The following is a 20,366-nucleotide window of genomic DNA, read 5'->3' on the forward strand; positions in this document are numbered from 1 at the left end:
ATCTTCTTTTTCACTTCACCTTTTTGCCTCTTTCTTTGGTGTTTTTTTGAGGATTTGTGGCACTCTTTGTGGTTTTTATCATGGAAACTGTTGGTGTCTGAACACATGCGTGCTGCCCTGACAAGTTGCCCCTTAAAAATGTTACGCCTGGTGAATTTAGGGTGACAGCTTTTGGTAATCTAGGTAGTCATTAGAAAATGTGTGTTTCCTGAATATCTTTGAGGTAAAACAACCTGCTGCCTGGTTCTTTGAAATTGGTACATCCAAGTAGTTGATGGTTGTGTCAGAGGTTGTGAAAGTAAATTTAAAATACGTACATATATTGTTGAGGTTGCAAAGCAGTAATGTTTAGACACCATATTTCAGTGAAAAGCTTTACAATAAGCTTTCAGTCTGATGTGAACCAGTCTATGGTACAGCAAACAGAAGAACTGATCACCACAGGCAGCACTGATTTGGCATATATAAGCTCTTCCTGAAGCTGAAGCTCTTCCCCTGCTGTCACAATGCATCTTGCTTCCCAGTCTTCTCCACATCTTTTTTGTCGTAGATTGCACTGGACAGATGAACCCTTAGATCGAGAGTTTAATTAAAAGACTTGGAGAACGTGTAGCTTCTTCTCTGAGCTGCAGTTATGTTTGTTACTAGAATGCAGATCTTCTGCCACATCTATGAGATTGACTAGGTTGGTATCATGCCCTTTGGCGTTATTGAACTGGGACTGTATGATGAAGGCTTTGGTGTCAAGGCTCAGATTGAGACCAGTTTCTTCTTTTACACCCCCCCAAGAGTAGTTAGAGAAGGACCTTACACATCATATGCTATAATAGTGAGCCATGTTTTCAGCACAAGGGTTATCGAAGTTGAATGTTCCCATCCCATCCACATCAATAGTGATGGCAGCTCCCTTGGTATTGGTGTTCTCACCAATGACAACGACTTCTTTGCTTAAGATTACAAGGCTTGTAGTCATCAACAATGACGGATTGACTTCAGCATTGGCAGTGATCCCCCTCAGTACCATTTACAATGTATGCATCATTGGCATTTGAGCTGTTTTTGTCAAAGCCCTCTTTGTTGCCAGGCTTGGCATTTGCACTAAGCCTCTGCACCATTGACTCTACTTCAACTTTGTGGGATCGATGTGAGTGGTGAGGTTGATAGCATCAGTCGTAGCAATATCAATCCCTACAGCTGAGCTTTTGTGAATGGCTCCAAGGCAGCTACCTACATTGTTAGACACCAAAGAGGTACCTTCTACTTTGGCTGCACACTGTGACACCTCTCAGTTTGGGATCTCATGCTTCTCCCACCAGGAGTCAACACTAAAATATTTATGCAAATCCCACCCATCTTGGAAAGAATACTGTTATGAACACTAGGATGAGTCTACACTGACTGTTCTGAAGAAGAGGAGATGCAAGAGGAGCTAACCTGACTCTTCACCAGAGTTCCTTACCCCATAGACAGCTCTGTGAAGGGCAACTTATTTTTATTCCCCTGTGGGAGAACTTAAATTTGTGGAGATCCAGATTTTGTGGCAAAGAGAATCCTGGCCTGTAGACCCCACTTCCCCCAAGAAAGAGATCCTGCACAAGGCTTATGTCTTCGGCTATATCTTGAGTAATCCCTCCCACCAACTGCAAATTTAATTTGGTTGTGGATACTGCTTGGTGAGAGTCTGTCGTTGAGCTTATCCCTAGGGAAAATGTTCCACAGGACTGCCAAGTACAAAGGAACTTAGAGTAAGCTTTATTTGGCAGATTCCATTGTGGTAGAGGCTGCCACCAAGAGAAAGGGAAAGAGAGAGAGTGTCCTCCAAAGATAGCCCTTCAGTTCATCCCCCAGATAAGGATTCTCAGCCTGTGAATAGTTTAGGGAAGCACTCATATGTGTACTGTTCTTGGCTTTAAGGGCCTTGAACTTAACTGATGCATATGACCCATTTTTAGTGTGACCTAGCTGAAAGAGTTGCCACTTAACCATCTACACTGCAAATTAGTTGGTGAATGGCGAGTGTGGCAGGCAATACATCACTGACTATGAGGCTAATGAATAATGCACTGGGCAAAACAGCAAGGGCAGCTTGGACAGGTGTTAATCCGAAGAGAGAGACCTGGTTCATATTATGCAGATTGGTGAAAAACTTCAAGGTGTCCTTTCTGAATGGTGCCCCCTTTGATGGATCCTTATTTTTTAGACCTTGGGTAAAAAAGAAGCTGCTCAAGAGCGAGCAAGAGTGGAAGACGTTCACAGCTGCTGGGGTAAAGTTTTCCATCCCACAATGGTCTTGCAAGAAACCAAAAAGATGCCAAGAACATATGATTTCATAAGTAACAGTATTCTCACCCTTTGATCAGCGATCTGAAAGAAGCTCCTCAGGTTGTGGAGGTTTCCTCCATTGGACGCTGCCCTGGGATAGAGATGGATTACAAAATCAAGGGCGTCTTTAGCCCTTCCCCTTAGATTTGGTAATAGCACCCCTGAGGACTTGCCAAACCTCCCACCTCTGGAGGCAGTCTAGGGTTAGGATTTGGTAATAGCACCCCTGAGGACTTGCCAGATCTCCCACCTCTGGAGGCAGTCTGGGGTTAGGATATCTCTCTATCCAGCTGTGTAGTTGGCCATCTCATAGAATATAGATCAGGGCGTGACGCCCGTGGCCCTGGCCCAGCAGTCAAGGAGCCTCAATCCTCACCGCTAACACCAGAGAAGGGCGTCTCATATATGAGGAAAGAATAACAAATACACACAGTAAAGTGCAATTTCCCTTAAGAGCACACACAGGTCACAGTCAGTCTGGGGCTGGTCGCTCCCTTGCTCTCCAGGTCCCCAATAAGACTCCCCACTGGCACAGCTATAGGGTGCAGATCTCAGCCTAGCTGGGCAAGCTAAAACCTCCAGCACCCTCTCTGTCCAACCAGTGCTCCATGTCCCTGCCCAAGTAGCTGACACACGCACTTTGAGATAAAAGTTTATACAATCACACAGACACTTCTGGGAAAGGCTGGCACAGGTTCTCCAGCTGTGCCCCTTTTACCCTGACTATACAGTAGTAATCACTTGCCACCACCCAGCTAATATTATCAGCTACACAAAGGCCCTTAAAAGGGTGTCCAATTATTACTGTGCAATATTATTATCCAATTGGTAAGTGTGACTAATCAGTCAAGGCTTATCTGGAGTGACTTGGACAGTAAACTCTATAAATATGCAGTGTACTCTAGAGCGTAACTTATCTCTACACAAACCAGCCACAGTTAAAAGGGTTTTAAATATTTAATAATAATTAAAACCACAAGACAATACTTTCTACTACACAGTGCTAGTCAAAAGTTCAGAGATCACACAGAAATACTTAAAATAATTCAGTAGGACAGTGACATCACAGAAAAACAGTCTAATCTTTCTAGTTTTTAGCTATTTCTAAAAGAATACAAGTCTAAGATAACTTACGAAAGACAACAGGCAGTGCTATGAGTTGGATGATCAAGACAAAAATGCTTAATGCCTTGTGATTCTGTCTGTTTAAATTGAAATTGCAGTTCTGATAAACATTACACCATTCTTTCACTTTCCTGGTGTTCCCAGGCCAGCATAAACTGCGTTTTTTTGTTATCCTGCAACTGCAGGAAACTACATCAGTAAAAGACATTCCATATATAAACTCTAGTAATTATTCCTTAAGTTACAACAATAGCCAGGATGCCTTCATCTATCCTGGCCGGAGCCAAATTGTAAACATCAAAGATCGTCATGATATAATTTGAGCTTCAAAGGACATACAAGAAATGCTTGACTTAAGCTTTCTTTACAGCAGAGGGCAATGTTGTTAGATTGTTTTAAGTTCACATTTCACAGCATATTCTTTCGTTTAAGAAAACAAGTGTGCAGTTCAACATTCATATTTACAAGTGATAGAATTATTTGCACAATTCTATCTGGCTAGGCTGACAGCCTTCACACAGGGAAATAAATTCCAAAAGCTATACAGTTCCTTGGCTTCCTAACCAACTGTAATCCAGATGTTCCACCCTGTTAAAAAGAGGCAAGCAAAATTGAGATTATGATTATCCTTGTAAAAGGGGCATTCAAAGATGTTCCACCAGACCAGAAAGAGTCTGGGGTTTATTTCAGGTTATTTTTAGTCTCTAGAAAAATGAAAGACCTAAGGCCTGATCATCAGTCTATAAACAGCCTAAACTGTTGTGTATAAAAAAATACTGGATGGTCACAGTACATGCATATTTTCAGGAGAGAAAGTAAATGTGCTATTTGGACCACAGCACACTTACCTGCATATGAAGATAGCCAAGGCATCCAGAATTCCCTGTGCTTCCAGGTGGGAGCCAGTCATTACCAAAGACCTGCCATTTGGTCTCATCATTAATAGCCCAGATATTCACCTAATGCATGTCTGCATTCACAGCCTACTTGAAACTGCTTTGCATCACTGTTACATCTAGAGTGATTGGCTTTTGGTCACTGCTACAAAAGAATCCTTGGCTGTTGGCGGGGTCTACTTACTTCAGCTTTGTCTGTCCTTGGGAATAATCTGTGAACACAGCAAAGTCCTAGTTGGAGCCGTCACAAGTACAGATATTCCTAAGCTATCATTGGGACACTGTTCAGAAGTTTGTCAAACTTCCACTGGACAGGAGAACATCCATTCATTGAATAGTAATATTACTCCTCAGTATCCTCATTACCACCACCACCATCAGCAGCCATGATACTGAAGGTACTTGGCTTATTGCAACAGCTGTTCATTTGGTACCATTCAGGAAGTTTGAGATGAGATTCCTGCAGTGAAATGATTTCAGATGGAAGATCTAAAGATCAGGTTAATCATTTATCCTAATTATGTCATAGATATGTTTAGTGGTTGCTGTATTTACCTACTCTAAACAAAGGCTGCCATTTTTCCTCTTTACAACCCTAGTCACCATCACCAACTTGTTAGTGGACAGGCTCATCTTATGCCTGTGGAGGCTACATGAGTGGTCCCCGAGTGTGGTAACAACACAAATATTTTTCCATCACAAGGGAAAGCTGTGAACTGTTTGCATACTGAACCAACTCCCAATGCATCAACTTCTTTTTCCCCTTCCCTCCACATGGTCAGACATCCTAGGACACTGCAGCCTACCAGTATCCTCTGGGGCTACTGTATGCCTTCACTCCAATGCTGAAGTCACTGTTATAGCCCTCTTTTTGGCCTTAGCAAGTCTGGTGTCCACCTCATCTGATTAAAAACCTCTTTTTCTAGAGCTCATTTAGGTTTCCCTGTCTGGCAAGCCTTTTTTAACCCCTTTATTAAATTATCACATAAGAACTAAGGTATACATACTTCAATAGAAAAGAAAGCCAACCATATTAGCATGTTTCCATTTACACACATCATGCAGTAAATATTTTCTTTCTTTATAACAACTTTGTTTAACATTACATAACATTGCTTAGTTCCTGCCTTCCCTTAAACCTTACTCCTCCTCTTGAACATTATTCTGCATGCATTATTCCCACAAATTACATTTATTTTTATGTAATTTGCTCCTTTCCTTTTCTTAAGATCCCTCTTCCTGTTCTTTTATCCCTTTTTATAATAGTCAATACTTCAAATACAGTTGGTTTAGATATTGATTTCCATTTTCTAGTAATTGCTTTTTTGTCAGACAACAGAATTAAACTTAATAAGGTTGTACTCTCTCTGGCAAGCCTTATCTGAACCTGCCATCCCTCAACTAAGTGGCATGGTTTTTCCAATTCCTTTGATGGCCAGGATCCTGCTTACTGTCCCAGGATGGTTCATATCCAAACAGTGATCCAGAAATCTTCAAGTAGAAAGAAATACAAGGGAGAGTGGATAATGTTATTTTTGTTTGACACCCTTCCCCACTGTTCTTGTTTTTGTCTGATAAAAGGTTCCAGTTTTTCTACTCTGAGGGTACATTTAGCAAAAATGTCAAATTGTCACCAAGGGTTGAATGCTTCATCCCCATCATCTCAGAAAGGTAATAAAGCCTTTATAAGGGGCACCCTCCTACTGTAATCTCCCTTTAACAACCATATTTCTGTAGAACATTAAGTTTATATGGAAAATCTGATATGTTTACCTTTTGGGTCTGTGACAATGGCAGAACTGAACTTATCTGTCTTGGAGAGGTTTGTTTCTAGCTGCAATCTTATCAGTTAGGTTGTCTCTGAATTACAAGCCCTTTTTTCTTATTAACCTTGGATAAGGACGGGGTCCCATTTACTGACTTAATCCAACTTCATGCCTAAAACAGCTTCAGGCTTGAATCTGTCAGACAAAGGTGAATGTAAGTTGCACAGTCTAGATCTTCACGGACAACTGAGATACTGTTTATATAGAACCAAAAATCATAGAAATGATAATCACCTTTTCACATCTTACAAATAGAATGGGCCAAAAGATTTCCAAAATGACTTTGTACAGGTGGCAGTCACATCGTATAATTTATTGTTGTCTTTCTAGTAATAAGCCAGTTCCAAGTAAACCCAGTGTTCATACCACTACATCTGTGGCTACCTTTCTAGTCTTCTTTAGAAACTTTTCAGTAGATAGCATTTATACTGCTGCAACATTGCACACATTTGCAAGTTGCTAGAAGCTGGGTTTCATCTCAAGATCCAGGTTTTCTTTTTGGGCCACAGTTCATGGTTATATTCTGTCACAGTGCTACCAAAGATGTATAGCTGGGGGTTCTGTCCTTTTCTGAAGTGAACAGATGCTAAAGGGTGTAGCTGAATAGCAGGTTATGGTTCAGGAAGGAGAGTGAACCTTAACTTCTATCTGGAAGTTCCAAAGTTTATGTATTAAATCCCTTCAAATCTTCAAAATAAGTCACATTGAGTCAGTATTCAATTAAAGAAGCTTTGTTTGGATTAGCACTTTTATCTTGTAGACTTTGTCAAATTTGTCTAAAGTGGACAGACTATCTTGTAAGATAAGAAGGTCATATACTTATAAGTATATAGCTTTTTTCTCATAACATGAAGTATCATATAAACTCCTTATGAGTCAAGTTGTTGAAACAATTATTTATATGACATATAGTCATACTTGAGCATGAAAAGAACACACTAATAAAAATCACAAATAGACTTGTGCATGAAAATAAATCATAAATTCATAGAAAGAGTAGCTGAGACAGTTAAACTCCAAGCCTTTTGAAAATAACGATGTAACTGTCCAAAAAGAAGACTCGGGGGGTAAACACAATGTGTTGTCTTATTATTTCAGGTTAAAACATCTGCACACAAGCTTTCACTGTAGGGTGTTTCCTCAGTTAGTAAAACAGAGCACCTGGTAACTGCTGCTTAAATATTTCATTCTACCACATGATTACTGGCAGAAGTCATCTTAAAGAAAAAGACATTCATTTTTTTTAGGGGGCTCAATTTTAAGAACAGAATTCTGTGCTGGCCATTCATCCCTGGTGTTTAGCTAGCTCTCAGAACACTAATCATTTACATTCATGGAACATAGTAACAGACACATCTCTACTACTTAGATTTTCTTTTGTAGTCCACTGTACTGCAGATTTAAAGATATGTTAATTCTCCAAAATTTGTTTGTGAAGGGCATTTGTTAGAATCTTTCTTCTTATGTCAGACATATGGTTTTCTGTATATTATTTTAAACTTTTATGTCATATAGATCTGTTCTAATTTTAAAACAAAATAAAAGTAAAAACAGATATATTACTCGGTGCATTCCAAAATTGTAAAATGAGCTTCCTGTGTGGGTCCGACTGTTTGGATAAATTTAAGCTGCATCTTGATGATTATATTTGGGATAGTAAATATAAATATAGAGACTGTCCAAGATGCCTGCACACTCATTAGCAGCTTAACTTCACCTTTACCAAGGTAGAAAAATAAACTGAAAGACATGTGCCAGGAACCCTGTCACTCTCAGTAAATTCAGTTACTGGCTACTAAGAACATTGCCTGGATGCCTATGTAGAATAAACTAAGAGAGCCCGAAAGCAAATCAACTAGAAATGGTGAAGAGAAAACACTGACTGGTAAGAGTCCTGCAGCTGTTCAGCAAAATGCAGTTTAAGCTCCAACTTTGATGCAAGACATAATTTCTAGTAATCTCGAGGAAAAAATAAGTCAAATGTGCTCAGAGTTAATTATAATAAATGAAACACTGAAGGGGTATAAACTTAAACACTAGAAAAATGGAAGAAGCTTTAAATAGATATTCTGATGAGCTGATAAAAATGTCAAAAATCAGGGGTTAAAATGAAGAAAAGGACAGCAGAGTATGAAACTGCTTAAGAAGAGATGTTTCAAAAATGCTGTAGAGTTAAACACGTTAGGAAAATCTGAGATTTTCTGTTGGACCAGAGAAACTAGAACAGACTGTATTAACTTTATGAAGGCACAAATAAGCTACTGCTCTGTTAATTGAAAGAGCACACCATTTGTATACTCCAAATCTGGCCATGAGAAAGCAGCCAAGACTTGTATTAGTAAAGATGCAAATTTACCTGAAGAAAGAGTTGATTTTGATAAAACTGGAACAAAATGTTAAAAGTTGGACACAGTAAAGTGTTTGTAGAAAATGATTATTCATTGTACATTGTACATCGGGCAGAAGAAAAACAGATTTATTCCAGCAATCAGGGAATGTCGAGTGGCAGATGTGAGATTCAAACTATGGTATCCAGCTGTCTTCAGGATATTTTTTTCTGGACATTCAGTCATTTTTTGATGCAGTACAGGCAAAGGGGGAAATACAAAAGTTTGTCCAACAAAAAAAATGAGCTGTCAAAAAGAAGGGGACTCTGATTCTCACTCTTCTGATACTGAAGTGCTCAGAAAGACTTTGCCAGTGGAACCTTTTTCACTGTATCACAGGAAAATGCTTGAGAGAGACAGAAAAGCATGAGTTGAGTAGAAGACTCAGGAGTACCTTGAAAAGGGACCAGAATCTGGAGTTTGGAGACTGAGATGAGCAGTAACATGGAAATTAGTGACTAAATGTGAGATTGCAAAGCATCACGTTTGTGAAATACAGCTATATAAGAAAAGTGGAAAGAGTGGACCTTTGTTGATTTTGTTAAACTTGTGGGGAACTGGAAGGCATTTGCCTCACTGCATGTCATTAATGAGAGGAGAGGAAGAGGAAGGAAAAATGTATCTGAGTAAAACAGTTGGTTCTTAACAGTATTTCTATAAAACTTTTCACAGTAGAAGTTGCATGTTTTATAGTAAAGCATTTTATTTGTTCTTGTGTGTGATAGACATTAAAACCGATACTTTTTTCTCTTTCTTTGTTTTTAGTATTAAGAAATGCAGGGATTACAATTCACAAAGAGAAAAAATAGGCTGGACATAAGCATGTTTACATTAATAGGCTGTAATCTTATATTGTTGAGGTGGGGGATGGTGTGCAAAAGTACACAGATCATAATATATGTAAAGTTGTGTTTTTCTTACTTTTGTCTTACTTTTGCATAGTTGAATGTCTTAATTTAATATTTTTTAAGGGAAACAAGTAAATAAGAGTACACTAAATATAATGAAAAGTTTTCCTTTAACAAAAAATGTTTCAGCATGTCCTTAGAAGCCTGCAGCTGAGAACTACATTTTTTTCTTGCATTTCCATAGAGACAAGCTGATAATAGGCAATAAAAATCCAGAACACTGGTTTCTTCAAGGCTTATTAAGTTAATGTTTTCTGAAAACAAGCAAGTTGTTTTTCATAATTGGGAAGGGGAATAAAGATAAAAATTAACAGCCTGCAATTAGTGTAAGCAGAAGCACAGGCAGTAACATGAGTCTTAACATGGATAATCCCTGCTTAGTCTGTGGAATGCTTTCACTTCATCAAGACCCACCAACAGTGATATTTTCTACACCCTGTGTCCCTGTGGATCATCATTGTTCTATTAATGTTGTCAAAAGTTTGTCTTCCCGCCACAAAAAACACATTGAGCTATATCCATGAATTTTGGTATCGCCTTTGCCATTCTTTTAGCCATTGCAGACAATAAAACACTTGATTTAGAATTGAAATGGGCCTATATAAAGTTTGCTGTGATTGGTCTTTACGATATTTAGATATAAAAGCCACCACCGCTTCTTCTAGGATGTTGGTGCTTCTCCTCCTTTTAAAATACTATTAAACAAAACCTTCCAGTTCTTTGAGTTTTTTTCCCTTCTAGGCTCAAAACTTTCACAGGAATACCCTCTGTTCCTGGACACTTTCCTGTGGATTGGTTATACATCACATTTTATCTCATCTCCTCTTATGTTAGAATTTAGCCTTATCTACCTCTAACCTTGGCATATTTCATTCTTCTGTAAACATTTCCATTTGTACGTTTTCTTGATTTCCACATTTCTCTGCTTTATATATATTTTCATAAAAGTTCTGAAATATTTCTAATACCTCTTGTAACTGTTCCTACTCTGGGCCAGTAATCAAGGAGCCTCAATCCTCACCACTGACACTGAGGGGAGATCACTAGGAGCAAAAATGGATACACACAGTATTTTCAGATGCAGCTGTCTGCACCAAGTACAGTTTTCCTTAAAAGCACAAAGGAAGCACCCTCCAGACCTGAGGCTGGACTCTGTCTCTCTCTCCAGGCTGCAAATAAGACTCCACACTGACCACATTAGAGCTCTGTATCTGTGTTACAAGTAGCTGACACACACACTTGGATATTTGATTTTTATACACAGACACACACACACGTGGGAAAGGCTGGCACAGATTTACCAGCTGACACACACACTTGGATATTTGATTTTTATACACAGACACACACACACGTGGGAAAGGCTGGCACAGATTTACCAGCTGTATCCCCTCTGCCCAGGTTATAAGGTAATTATGCTGCCACCAGTCAGCTACTCTAAGTATCTTAAAATGGTACCCAATTATACGGAGTAAAATTAATACTAATACAAATGGTAGAGTTTGACCAATGCTGCAAGGCTTTCAGGAATGGCCACAGTGTCACTGAAATAAACATAAGTACTCTTCATATGTTAAAAGTATTCTCTAAAAGACCAGCCACAAGGAAAACTATAGAAATATGTGATAAATAATAGAAAACATGAGAATGCTGACTGTCTAGTTACAATAAACACCAGATTTTCAGTCCCATGAGATATAATAAGGATAGATTCACACATATGCAGAAAAACAATACTTAACTGATCTCATGATATTTTCCTGAATGACTAAATAATTACTGTTTCCTAGATAAGTTACTTACTACAGCAAGGCAAGATGATTAATGCTGAGTTGCTTACTATAGCAAGGCAAGATGAGGTGTGAGGATGGTTGTGATATTTGTAAGAGAGCTTTCCTATCAGGTTCTGAAAAACAAAGTGATGCGAGAGTTTTGGAATATCTCACTAATATCTAAAAAATAATTTCCGTGCTGGTTCATAGGTGTTTACTAGGCTAACGACCACAAGGGCCTTTTTAAGCTTAGCCATGCATCCAATTTCTGTGACAAGTTCTGATAACCTTGATAAGTGCATGCATGGGCCTGGGAGATTAACCATTTACAGGTTGCATGTGTTCATTAGAGACGTAGGTGCCAAACCAGGGATGAATTTCCGATTTCCCATTCACTTGTCTAAGTTGCATTTGAATTGGGTTAGGGAGGAACTCTGCTTCACATGGATGGGGAAGCCAGTTCCATAGACTGGGTAGTGTCTGGGATACATACCTATCTATCCAGCAGGTTTTATTTATATCACAGGCAATGTTTAAGTCTTTAGAACAGGTAATTCTGGTGCTGTTTGTTTTGTGGATATGCAGGAGGTCCATCAGAGTGGGGTCTGACGATCCCTGTATGCCAGGCATAGTTTTCCCCTCAAAAGCCTATGGGAGACAAAATATAGTGATAGGACATTGAGGCGGTCTGCATAGGACATATTACTTACGCACTGTATTCTTTTAGTGCAGAATCTCTGTGGCCATTCTGATTGTTGGATGTGCCTGGTTAGATACATATATCTGGTCACATGATCCTGTTATAGTACACACCCACATCTTTGCTAAGATCTGTTGCAGCATCTGAAAGCTATAAAACAATTTCAAAAACTTCCACCCTTCCAGGGTAGCAATTAGTTCACCCCTAAGGACAGTAAGTCTTTCAGCTTTTCCTGGTTAGGGGTCGCCACAGCGGAACTCTGGTCCGCTAATGATTGGCAGTAGATTTTTACGTGCCGAGTTGCCAGCCCTGACGCACAACCTTCAATGAAGGTACGCCCATTCACGCACGTCTCCACACAGAAGACGCTCTAGCTGAGAATCGAACAGGACGTCTTACTGTGAGGCGACAACGCTACCGCAGCACCACCACCGCAGTCCCCCTAAAAACAGTATGGTAAGATTCCTAATCCTGGTTTTCGCAGACAAATCGTCATGGTCTAAACCAACCCGTTTAATTTTCAACCCATTTTTTCAAAATTAGCTGGACTGAGATTAACCAGAATTCTCTGTTAAAACATATACATTTAATCAGTTATTATAATACTGTCTGACATACGTGTATATCTCTGTTCTGTCCGGCAGGACACACTGTTGATGCTTTATAGGTTCATAGGTAGGTACTAGGCTATTAGCCCTAGGGCCTATATAAGCCTAGCCAAAAAGGTACACTGGCTTTCGCCACCCAAGAAAATTATTTCCCTGTGCCCCTGTTGAGCAGTACCACAGCAGTGATCCCTGGGGTGAATTTCCTATTTCCCATCCAGTCATCAAGATTTTTCTTAGAGTGCTAATGAGGAGCTCTGTTTGACATAGGTAGTCTGTTCCAGAGTATGGGAAGTCTCTGGGACAGGAATCTGTCCCTCCAGCATGTTCTGTTTATTGTGGTGATAAGGTTTAGGTCCCTAGAGCGTGTAGCTCGGAGGGATTGGGATTTCTTTAAGTGGAGCATGTCCAACAGCTCTGGGTTTGACATAGCTTTGTATGTTAGGCAGAGATTGCCTCTGAGTAGGCAGTATGCAATGGAGTAAAGCTTGAGTTTTTTGAGATGGTCTGTATACGGCATCTGTTTGAGGCCAGTAATCCTCTTTATGAGGTATTTCTGTGGCCTTTCCAGTTGTTGTAGATGTTTTGTGAGGTACATACCAAAAGGGGCGTTGTACTCTGTAATGGGTCTAATGAGTGATGAGTAGAGGGGAACAATGACCTCTCTTTCTGGATGAAACCTTTTGTGATGGTGAGCCACGTAGAAGGATTTCCTGACCACTGTGGCGATGTGATTATCAATGGAGAGACTACTGTCCACCTGTGTCCCAAGGTCTCTTATCACACTTTCGGCGTTAAGTAGACTACCACTTATGTGGTAGTTCATGGATACAGAGTTTTTACCAAAGGGGATGGCAGTACACTTTTTGGCATTGAGCTTCAGGCCATGGCTTTGACACCAGGCATCTGTCTCAGTGAGGCCCTTTTGTAGTATGTCCACATCGTTGGGAGTTTCAATTATGGCTCCTAGTTTGCAGTCATCTGCAAACTTTGTTAGCCAAAGACCTTCTGTGTTAAGCCTGTACTTCAGAGAAATAGATACCAAACAGGAGAAGACCCAGGACTGAACCCTGTGGTACTCCACTTGTCATTGGTTTGAAGTCTGATTTAGAGTCTGCTACTTTCACAGTGTGGATTCTGTCCGTGAGCCAGTTGGCAACCTATTTTGTGACATAGGGATTTATACCTAGTTTAGTGAGGTTATCTATAATTCCAGAGTGAGAGATGGTGTCTAAAGCCTTGGCGAGATCTAGATAAGCTGTGTGAACCACCTTACCTTCATCTATGGCTTTGGTTACTGCTTCAAAGAAGTCAGTCAGGTTTAGGAGACATGATCTGCCTTTTACAAACCTGAACTGGGTAGGGTCCAGAGTTTGGAGATTACCAATGTCTTTGTTTATGAGTTCCATGATGATACGTTCCATGGCCTTGCAGACCAGGCTCGTCAGGCTAATGGGGTGGTAGTTCCCGGGATCCGTCATGGCTCCCCCTTTGTGGAATGGGATAACAGTCGTGGTGCGCTATTCAGTGTGCACAAAGCCTGAGGTGAGGCTATGATTGAACATGGTACTTAGGTAGGGTGCCAGTTCATTCTGGAGTTCATGTAGAATGCAGCCTGTGATATTGTCAGGTCTCATAGATGCTGTGTTCTTGGCTTTGGAGAGTGTGTTTTTTACTTGTGCAGCCGTAATTACAGGAACTTTGCATTCTTCCGGTATAGAGATGGGCCCTCTAGGGGGTGTGAGGGGAGTAAAGCTAGCACTGAACCTATCTGCCAGGATGTTGGCAATATCAGTTGGTTCTGTATATTTAGTGCCATTGTGCTGCAACTCAGAGCAGATCTGAGTTGCCATTGAGATTCTTGACATAGCCATAGAATGCTTTGTGGTTGTCTTTAGAGTCGGTGGCAATTTTGTTTTTGAAACTAGCTTTGGAGGATTTTGAGGGATCTCAGCTTCTTACTGAAGTTGACCAGGGAGTTCCCCCAGTTATGTCCAGTCATTTTTAATATAAGCAACTTTACAAATGCATTTTAACACAAGCATCTGTACAAATCAGCGTGGTAGTCAAATGGCATAACATTCTTTACAAAACTCCAGCTAGCTATGCATTGCCCTACTCTCCCTGTCACAGATGGCACTATCTCATATCATCACATCTCTCTCTCCTTTGAAGACTCAAGCAAGTTTTTCAAGTGACCCTGGAAAAACATTGCTCGAGAGAACTGAGCCTGTCTTGGAATGCATTAACCTATACCCTGCCTTGAGAGCCCATCTACATTGGCATTGCTGCCCCATGGTGATGCACTGTCATGTCATATGCCTGCAACCCTAGTCTCCACCTTAATAACTTGGTATTTTGCTGGCTGGCATGAAGTAGCCATGTTAAGGGATTGTGGTCTGTAACCACAGTGAATTTCCTTTCATACAGATGGGGCTGACATTTCTGTAGTGCCCATACTATGGCTAGACATTTTTTTTTATAGCTGCTGCATAACATTCCTCCTTTGGTTGGAGTCTATGGCTGAGATATACAACTGGGTGCTCTTCTCCCTTGGAGGAAACTGGGCCGAGTACAGCCCCCACTCCAAGGTTTGAAGCATCCACCTGCCATCCTCTGCAAATACTCAGCACCAGGGCCTCCCTGTCATGGTAAGGCCTCCTCATGTTAACATGGTACAATTTGTGCCCCTGCCTCCTTCTTAGCAGATTTGCCATGTAATTAACATCACTGACCTTCCTTGCCACTTCAAAGACTCCTTCCTAAGCTGGCCTGTAGCTTGTGTCTGATAGGAATGAGCACTGTAACTTGCTGTCCCACAACATACTCTCAAGCTTGAGCATTCCTGTCATGTCAGAACTTTCTGCTATTGCAGACCTGCCAGGTTCTCTTGGGCCAAGCCCATGATCTCCCTAAGCCTTGTCCTGAGGTTTAGGACATATGCAGCAACAGACCCCTTGTGAGATTCACACTCACCCTCCCACTCATCACTAATCAGATCTAAAGGCCCCCTCACCCTATGCCCATACAAAAACTCAAAGGGTGAAAAACTTGATTCCTGGGGTACCTGTCTATATGTAAACAGCAGATGAGGCAAATATTTCTCCCACTCTCTCGTGAACCCATCTGCAAATGCCCGTATATGGTCTTTAGTGTAGAGTTTAACCTCTCCACAAGACCATTAGTCTGGGGGTGGTCTTAACTCATTCACTCCGGAGCAGCTCAGAAAATGCTGCCTGCTTACTTCCACCATAGGAACAACAGTGCAGCCTGAGCTCATTTTCAGAAAATCCATTTCTAATACCATACAGAAAACAAATGTTTATAACTCTTTAACTATAAGAGCTAGACAAAAAATGTAAATGTGGAAGTTGTTCAGCAGACACTGACCTTTCCAACAGTGTAAATGCTGATAGTGCACATCAAAGTCATTATTACATATTTGGCAAGGAATGTTGATATTGTGCATATTTTATACCTTTCTGGAAAAGCAAAGCACAATATCTTGGTCAATGTACCATGTAGACCCATAAAATGTATATTTAATTTGTTAGTATGAATGTCAGCTTTAAAATAATAACTTAACCATTACTGTGTGATGCTCCTTTATGGAGATATTCCCAGAAATATGATTAATATAGTATTTCTCATAATTGAATAAACAAAGCATAATATCTCATCACCTGTAACAGACTGAGCCTACATGTCAGTGTAGAGGTTGTACATCTGAATGTCAGCTTCAAAATGGTGCATCATTTGTGTGATCACCATGCTCCCTTGCAAAGATATGGGCATAATAATGAGAAGTATTGGAAATGTATAATTTTCATAATCCTACAAGACTAAAGCTGTCATATCTGTACATGTGTACAGTGCACAGACAATTCTTCTACCATGTTGTAAGCAGTAACACTGTCTTCAAAATGAGGTATTACTTGGCACACTGACATGCTCCCTTGCAAAGTTATTTACCAAAATTTGAAAATTCTTCTACCATGTTGTAAGCAGTAACACTGTCTTCAAAATGAGGTATTACTTGGCACACTGACATGCTCCCTTGCAAAGTTATTTACCAAAATATGAAAAAAAAAAACAATCTCCATAACCTAAGTATGAAACAAACTTTGATATTTGCACATGTATGCAACATATAGGCACCATTCTTTTACCATGTTGGAACTATCAATACTGTCTTCAAAATGATGCATTACTTAGCCCATTCAGATGCTCCCTTGCAAAGTTATTTACCAAAATATGAAAAAAAATCATAATTTCCATAAACTATGTCCAAAACAAACTTTGATATATGCACTTGTGTACAGCATACAGGCACAATTCTTTTACCATGTTGGAACGAGCAATACTGTCTTCAAAATGAGGTATTACTTGGCCCATTCAGATGCTCCCTTGCAAAGTGATTTACCAAAATATGAAAAAAATCATAATTTCCATAACATGAGTCCTAACAAAACTGATATCTGTACATGTGTACAGCATTCATAAGCAGTTGTTTTACCATGTAGACACACATGATTGTAAATATACACATTCTTGGTGTAGCCAACATACTGCTGAATGGGTACATGTAAAGAGAAAAAGCAAGGTAAGGCCCTGCCACGCCACTGAACAGGCAAGGCCATCTCATTTGTCCAATCTGTGCTGGCTACCCACTCAGACAGATAACACTGCAGTCTCATGACCTCCTTCAGTGTCAGCAGTCTGCCTTACCTATGCCTTTTCTCTTTACATGTGTCCATTCAGCAATGGACCTAAGGGATCAAGTTCTGTATTAGTAAGCCCTTCCTGTCATCTAAACTCTACACATGCCTGATAAAAGCAGACTAAAAAAAGTAGTATTGTAGAATGGTCACTGACATATTACATTGTACATGGTAGCACTCTCCTGAAACAGTTGTTCTTTCTCAACATCCTCACCAGCTCCTTACCACAGTTATTTGCCAAGCTCAGAGAAATGCATTTTACACAACACATTTCATAACAGAGTTTTACTTACTATACTGGTCCTACTTGGTCATGGGTGTTTTCCATTCTTCTCACAAGCTGCATGTTACCAATCCTGCATAGCTCTCCTCACATCATTGTGGAGGTTGGTCAAGAACATCCCAATGCCCTCCTCAGTTAGGTGAATGCCATCCCTTCTGAGCAGGTGAACATCTTCCACGGTGATGCTGTCATGGCAGATTGTAGATCCACCGACCCTGTGCATCAAGCCATGCATGAACCCATTCTGTAAACGTCTGCCCTTGTGAGCTGCCCGTTGACTGCTTGCTGTTTTCCATATCTGTCGAGGAATTATATCAGACCACACAAAATGACAACGTGGCCACCAAGACTTCAGGTGTTCAAAAATTGCTGTGATTTGAAACTGTAGCCTTCCGAGTGGTTGACTGATGACATCATTCCCTCTAATGTGCAGCACAAGAATGTCGGGCTCAGAGTAGATGGGACACTTTTCTTCCAACAACTGCAGTAGCCTGCTCCAATGCATACCTCTTCTTACAATCCAGTATACGTTCACACTGGATGTGGGGAAGCTCAAGTTGTATTGGTTTTCAGTTTCAGAGGCATGGCTGGTAGCCCAGTGAATGTAGGAATGGCCACATACCCACACTGTCACTTGTCATTCTCCTGATCTTGAAGCCATGTCAGTGTCAGAAGGTGGACAAACCTGCAGAGGAAAGAAAATGCAAACAGATTAGTACTGATATTTGACAAATGTATTGGAAGACTACATATATATGTATATCATATGCATTACCTGGTTAGCCCATCCAAATCTTCCATCCTATCCACAGGGGCAGTATTCTTTGCATTAGGTACATAAGTGGTGATGACACGTCAGAGGTATATACCTACTACCCGTGAAAGCACCAAATTACACACAATGACTGACAAGGGGGCACAAAAAGGGCACATGTAAAGAGAAAAAGCAGGGTAAGGACTGCTGCTCCACTAATATGCCAAAGACAGGCATAGGGCTCCAGATGTTTGTTATCTGAAGTGTTCCATAGCTGTGCTGGCTGCCCACTCAGACTGCTGATACCACTATTGTCTTACAACCTCCTTCAGTGTCAGCAGTCTGCCTTACCTCTGCCTTTTTTCTTTACATGTCCCCATTCAGCAATGGACCTAAAGGATGAGGGACTGAAGTAACTCACTAATTGCTGCCCTGACCTTCATACATTTACTACCCTCACCTACGTACCTTGACTACACCTGAAGGGAGGGAGACTGAGGGGAGAGCTACACCAAGACAACATGTCAAAAGACCAAGACTGACCCAGGCTTTGTCTTTTTGCATGTGTCCTTTCTCAGAGGGAAACATTGCATCACAGTGGCACCCCCAAGGCCATGCTTACCAAGGACAGCAGCACTATGGGACTGAGCTGAAGAGACTTCAATTCCCAACTGTGATCCAGGTGGATCACAAGATCCATGGTGGCTGGGTATGCCCCCCGCGATGCATCCACCAGCACAAGATTCTGCGATGGGACAGCTTAGGGTTTTGACAGCTCCCTTTCCAGCGATTCCCAGAACAGCAGAGGACAGTCTTACCTTACCTGAAATACTGCATGGGTGGACACTGACAAGGGGGCAAAAAAGGGCACATGTAAAGAGAAAAAGTAAGGTAAGGACCACCACTCTACTAATATGTCAAGGACAGGCATGGGGCTCCAGATGTTGGTTATCTGGAGTGTCCCATAGCTGTGCTGGCTGCCCACTCAGACCGCTGATACCACTATTGTCTCACGACATCCTTCAGTGTCAGCAGTCTGCCTTACCTCTGCCTTTTCTCTTTACATATGCCCATTCAGCAATGGACCTAAGGGATGAGGGACTGAAGTAACTCACTAATTGCTGCCCTGACCTTCATACATTTACTACCCTCACCTACATACATTGACTACACCTGAAGGGAGGGAGACTGAGGGGAGCGCTACATCAAGGCAACAGGTCAAAAGACCAAGACTGACCCAGGCTTTGTCTTTTTGCATGTGTCCTTTCCCAGAGGGGAACATTGCATCACAGTGGCACCCCCAAGACCATGCTTACCTAGGACAGCAGCACTATGAGACTGAGGTGAAGAGTCTCCAAGTTCCCAACTGCGATCCAGGTGGATCACAAGATCCATGGTGGCTGGGTATGCCCCCAAGATGCATCTCCTAACACAAGAGCAATTGGCAGAAAAGACTGAAGAGGGACCTTCCTGACCTTGGTGCTGAAGGGCTTGGCCAGTAACTGACAAGGGGGCACAGAAAGGCAACATGTACATGGGAAAAAGCATGGTGAGGCACTCTGCTTTACATCTGTCTTTTCCATTTACATGTGTCCTTTTGGCAATGGCCATAAGGAGTGGAAGGGAGGATCTAATGTAAACCCTGTTTCCCTGACCTGCATACATTGACTACACCTGAAAGGGAGGGAGACTGACTGGAGAGCTACACCAAGACAACATGTGAAAAGACCAAGACTGACCCAGGCTTTGTCTTCTTGCATGTGTCTTTTCCCGGAAGGTAACACTGCACCACAGTGGCAACCCCAAGGCCGTGCTCACCTATGACAGCAGCACTATGGGACTGAGCTGAAGAGTCTCCAAGTTCGCAACTGCGATCCAGGAGGATCATAACATCCATGATGGCTGGGTATGCCCCTGCGATGCATCCACCAACACAAGAGTATACACATCTTGATTTGTCTTGTGCATCGCAACATGTGCCTCTCCTGACATCAGTAACCCACGAGATATTTAAGGCCATGGTACTTGCCAAAGCATTCGACACACGGGTTGACCTTGCAAGTTGGG

At 41.2% G+C, this 20,366-nt stretch overlaps 1 protein-coding gene across 2 annotated transcripts in view; it reads left to right on the top strand.

Annotated features, from left to right (window-relative positions):
* The window catches only part of ACADL (acyl-CoA dehydrogenase long chain), a 603,582-nt gene that overhangs the window by 520,295 nt on the left and 62,921 nt on the right, over positions 1–20,366 (top strand). The gene's annotated exons all lie outside the window — the stretch shown is intronic.

This window comes from Protopterus annectens, chromosome 6.part1 (assembly GCF_019279795.1).
Source record: "Protopterus annectens isolate FY-2018-M chromosome 6.part1, PAN1.0, whole genome shotgun sequence".
NCBI classification, from domain to species: domain Eukaryota; kingdom Metazoa; phylum Chordata; order Ceratodontiformes; family Protopteridae; genus Protopterus; species Protopterus annectens.